We start from the raw sequence: 5,696 nt of genomic DNA, 5'->3' as shown, positions 1-5,696 counted from the left end.
TATTACACCCATACATCGTACTTAAGAGGCTCTATATACGTATGGATACATGTGAAATGGGAAAAGAAAAAAGTATTAAAAAGATTGTGCGGAAGCAATTTCAACTCATTACAGCAGGAGGATCATAATGATGATGGGGTGCCAAATGAGAAAAACATGCGGACATAATAAGCATATACATACATTTTACATACATGTGTATGTTAGTTACTCGTATATATTAGACAGGTTCTAAAAATTCATTAAAAGTTCTATATCATTTAAATTGATACATCAGTTTGATCAATCGCTTTGTGATTGGATAAAACAATGGCTTATATACAAAGATGAATCCTACTTTAACGGTTAAAATTGCTCCATGACTTAATCCAGCCCTTATACAAATATCCTCACTTAAGTTCCATTAATAGCTCTAGTAAATTACTTTAATATCGGTATATAATTCCAACAATACACTGCCAACAATCGAAGAAACCTCCAATTTTGAGGCCTTAGACACATTTTGTCTTCATACCAATTTGGAACAGTCTAATGTACTTTAGTTTTGTAGGCATATAAAAGTATGTTCATGTGTTTAAGAGTAATTTGGTAAACATTTAATTTCTTTTCTGGGCTTTCATGTTCTTCACTCTTGGTCTCATTTATTACACACGTGTATACGATTTTTATACATTTTGTTTTATTATATTTTTCTTGTTGTTACCAGCTGATATGAACAAGTTTAAAAAAGGAAGAAAATAAACTTTTACTTTTTTTCCACTCATCTTTAGAATTTTGTTGTTGCCAACTGATTTTTACTGAAACTACAGGCATCATAGGACATTGTGACTGTTACTTCTTGGTGTGATGCTGCCGATGCTGCAGTAGCCTCAAAAACAGTAGTAAAAAAGCAATTTATTTTACAGTTAAATAAAAAAAAACAGAACACGAACAAGGAACAGAAAATAATTTATGATTTGCGACACTGTTTTCACATTTTGCCTTTATGTTTCAGTCAGTCGGTTGTAAAATGTTGCACGTACAAACATACATACTTGTACAATTTCCTACTTGAATTGCTTTCTGAGGCAACCATAAGATTTAAATGGGCCTTCTGTACTTGAGTATATTTTATAATGTTTCCTTTACCATTTACCACTCTTAAAAAATATAAAATTTACAACAAACATATGTACATATGTTTGTAAATACAGCTCTTAAATACATACATACATTTCCAACCAGCTTTAGTTTTTTATCTCCAGATATAAAAATTGTTCGAAAAAAATATTCATTAGCCAAAAGTAATAAAGCCTTCAAAGTATAGAAATTGTAACGTTTTCATGTACATAATAAATATGTACATAGAATCGTAATTAGCATCTATAATAACATCATTTAAGAACTCGTTTCAAATTATTTATTTATGTGTCAAAATATTTCTTAATACTTACTTACATACTATGTTCCGACTCTGAATTCTCGGATGATAATAACAACACCATTATAGCGAATCCCAAAAAGGATGAAGTAAGGTGAGTGAAAGAGATAGAGAGTGATAGCATACTCAGAGAAGGAAGTTGAAAAATGCTTCAGGAAATCATGCAAGTAAGGATGACAACGCCAAGCCAGATATTCTGAAGATGAACACTTTGGAGAAATCAACTTCTAACGTAAGGGTGTCTCAAAAGAAGAACCGAAAAACGAGGAAGAAGAAGCTAGACGGTGGAAAAGGAAAAGAGTCGCCATCTTACGCCAAAGCCGACAAGGGAAGACAGGCAAAATTCCAATAGACCAGCAGAGTAAAGTAGAAGATCTGATCAACAATAAGATAGTGGACCACGCAATAGCATTAAAGGGCAAACAACCAAGAGAGCGTGCGAGTTCAGCATGGGCGTGATGTTGAGGAAGTTGCCATCTCACCAATGTGTTGGCACTCTGAGGAACTCGGTGGAAAGTATCCCTTCTCTCTGGGAAGGCGCTAAACTGGGACTGACCAAGAAGAAAGAGCTTCCTGTGCTCTTAAAGTCCATTTTCGACGACCAGAACTAGTCTTGCCAAGAACAAAGGTGGGACTTATTTCGCTTCTAAAGCTGTCATATTCAAAATTGTGAAGGTGCTGATAAGAAGGTCTGTTAATAGAAGCTCCGAAAAGGACACTAAAATACCTAACACGGTGCCCGCAGCACCATTGACCGATGCTGGTAACGTTAAGGAATTAAATCCTAAAAGCGAGGAAGTTACCAATAACTCGCCAGTGCAGCAGCCCTTTTCAATATTGAGAAGGCGCCGATTGAAAGGCCTGTCACAACAGGCACCGACAAGGACACTAAGACGGTATCCAAAGCATCATTAGCCAGTACTGGTAACGTTGAGGAGTCAAATTCTGAATGCGAGAAGGAAATCACTCAATCGCCAGAAGACGCAGGAAGGTGCTAATTAAAAAGACTGCTATTCCTAGGCCTGATAAGGACACCACCTTGCCATCAATAGTACCCATTGCATCAAAAGCCACATCAGGCTACCCGGAGGAGTCAAATCCAAAGAGCGAGGAGGAGATCACAAACTCGCTGACCTTTTATCTGTTTATCTGGCCTTCTCCGACACTACCACTAAGTCGGATCTAATGAAACTGATTGAAGAGACACAAAGAAAGTATAAGAAAATTGTAATAGGTTGTGATGCAAACTGCCACCATGTATCACAGGAGACAAGCCCTCATTTTGGAATGAGGAATCATAGAAGAAGTATTAGATATAATTATATGTTCAGAAGAACTTATAAGCGAAATTAAGGATTTGATAGTTTCGGGTGAGCACTTCTCTTCAGACCATCGGTGTATAAGATACCTGGGTAACAGGAGAGATGCGGAACTTTGGGAAGACTCTTCGAATTTGATATTGAAAGAATCGGAGGCTAACACAGAAATAGTTATTACATCTGACTTGGTTAAGGAGACAATCATGAGCTTTGCACCATATAAAGCTGCATGTTTTCCCGGCACTTTTGCAGATGGAGGCGAGACTGGTTTCCATACATCTGTCTCAGATTTTCACTGCATGCTTGAAATTGACATATTACCCAATTAAATGGCAGGATGCAAGGGTAATATTTATACCCAAACCAGGAAAACCTAGCTTTGCGACACCCAAGTCTTATCGGTCGATAGACTTCCTACTTAAAGCCTTGGAATGTATAGTCGATAGTATGATTGAAACCAGTATACCAGACAAAGACTTCAAATATAAGCAGCATGCTTATGTAATGGGACTACGTAGATGAATCCTTCGATAGCAAACTGTATACACTGGCGTTTATTGATATCGAAGGCTCATTCAATAACGTGCATAATTATACTTTTATCCCACTCTCAGAGTTTTGTGTTGACCGGGTGCTCCGTAGCTGAATTAACTGTATGCTAAGCTGAGCATAACCGAGAGGCCTTATCGACTGTCAGAAGGCAATTACGGTGATATCAGGTAATAAAGATAAATCTAACACCGCATTGGATAGTAAGAAAGTTTTAACTGAATTCTCTCCCAGAGAAATGTGGGATTGGGGTTCAATATTGTAAAATTGATTAAATAAAGGGCTTAACATATTTACCGATAGCCAGAGGGCAATTAAAGCGATATCAGGTGACTAAGTTAAATCTAACACCGTATTGGATTGTACGAAAGCTTAACTGAATACTCTCCAAGAGGTAAGGTTTCAATAACATGGGTACCAGGCCACTCGAGAGTAGTCGGCATCGAAAGGGTTCGATGTAGTTAACCTGCAACATCATCAACGCAATGGTACGTATTCTGAGTGGTCACAAAGGATGACGGGCTATACAAAATTGGACGGATTCAGACGAATGTAGAGCTTGTGGAGAGGACAGTGAAACACTGGAGTACTCTCTTTGAAAATGTCAGGCATTCGTCGAAGTTAGATCCAAATATATTGGGAGTGATGCTATTACGGATATAACATTCCCCATAAACACTGATTTTAAAATTATTAGGAATTACATCCAGGAAACTGAATTTCGGAACATTGCAAGATAAAACATTCGATGAACACTGTGTTTTGTTTTTTACATTTTTCTCCATGAAAAGGAGCGCACAACAGGCCACTAGATGTTAAATACTAAACTTCCTTTCCGTAAAATTGTATGGGTTTTATGGTGAGGATGCAGATTTTAACAGCCCATTTGTTGGGTTTATTGTATTGTATTTTCGAATAAAACAAATGCAGCATATATTTTTATTATTTCCCTACATTTGCTACCACAAGAACAATTTTCACCTCCTCAAATGTAAGTGGGAGATACCAAACGAAAATATTGTTGACATCTAAGTAAAAATGCATGCGTTGACATTTTGTGGTATTATGGGATACGATATATGCACATACATGCTAATCGCCCACTTTGTACAAAACTGTCATAACTCAAAGATAAAAATCAACATTCAAATTTTATTAAATATTTTTTCCCAATACATATTCACTGCATTTTAGAGTTACTGATTAACTTTTTCAAGATTTGTAAAATTGGAATAATAAAATATTCTCGAAATTCCTGTGTTTTCATATTTTCTAAGTTATGAAGTTCTTGTTGCAAGTGAACGATTTTTTTTTTTTTTGCATAATGGTGTTGTTGATTCACAAATGTGACAATAACATTTCGTTGTTATTCCTTCAAATTTAGATCAACAAAATTGTTGACTTTGATGTGCGACATCGTTAAAGATCAAAGTGTTTGAATATTTGAATTTGTCAGCATAAAAAAAGAAAACAAAAATAAATAATAAAAATTTGAGATGCATTGCCAGCAATTGTGTTTTTTTATTCTTCTTGTCATAATTTTGTTGAGGATTTAGAATTTATGTGTACAACGCGTCGTTGCATCGAATATTGGACATTTTTGTTAATAATGTGATAAAAATTTGCCAATATACAGAAGAGAAAGTAAACAAATTTCCAGATATTCCCAAACTTTTTTCTATTTCTTATATAATTGTTCATTAATTATAAAAAAAAACATATTTTTGAACTTACTTGAAGACTAACTTAAGCTAAGTATACACGGTTGTCAGATCTTACAATGTTGGCAGAAAAATGTTCAGAAAATGCCTAACAAGCATTTCTGACAATATCGTAAGACCAAAATTGTAAGCTTACAAGGTTGTTAGACATTTTCTGAAAATTTTTCTGCCAACATTGTAAAATCTAACAACAGTGTATAGGGATACCAGAAGTCATGTTATATTCTACTTTAATTCCAAGTTGCCCAGAAAATAATATCCTACACAGAGGAAATTGACACAAAATTTTTCAATAAAATCCGTTGTCAAGTATGTATTTACTATACAACAACAACATGTAATGTAGACCACGCAACTTTGTCAACATTGCAACAATTCGTTGTAGCAATCTAAACTTTATGCACATCCGTTGTCTAAATGTTAACAAACGTGGTAAGCTCACTATTTACAACGCATTTTGAGCTTACCACATTTGTTAACTTTTAGACAACGGATGTGCATAAAGTTTAGATTGCGACAACGGATTGTTGCAATGTTGACAAAGTTGCGTGGTTTACATTACATGTTGTTCTTGTATGTATGTATATACTTGACAACGGATGTTATTGAAAAATTTGCTGTCAATTTGGTACCAGGCGTGTATATTTTTTTCCTCTGTGTATGTCATAACTAACATTTTACTTTAAA

Source organism: Lucilia sericata, unplaced genomic scaffold (genome assembly GCF_015586225.1).
Source record: "Lucilia sericata isolate MDLA Ls3-8-SP2 unplaced genomic scaffold, ASM1558622v1 Contig000339F_arrow, whole genome shotgun sequence".
Lineage (NCBI taxonomy): Eukaryota > Metazoa > Arthropoda > Insecta > Diptera > Calliphoridae > Lucilia > Lucilia sericata.
Note: the sequence above shows the minus strand (reverse complement) of the source record.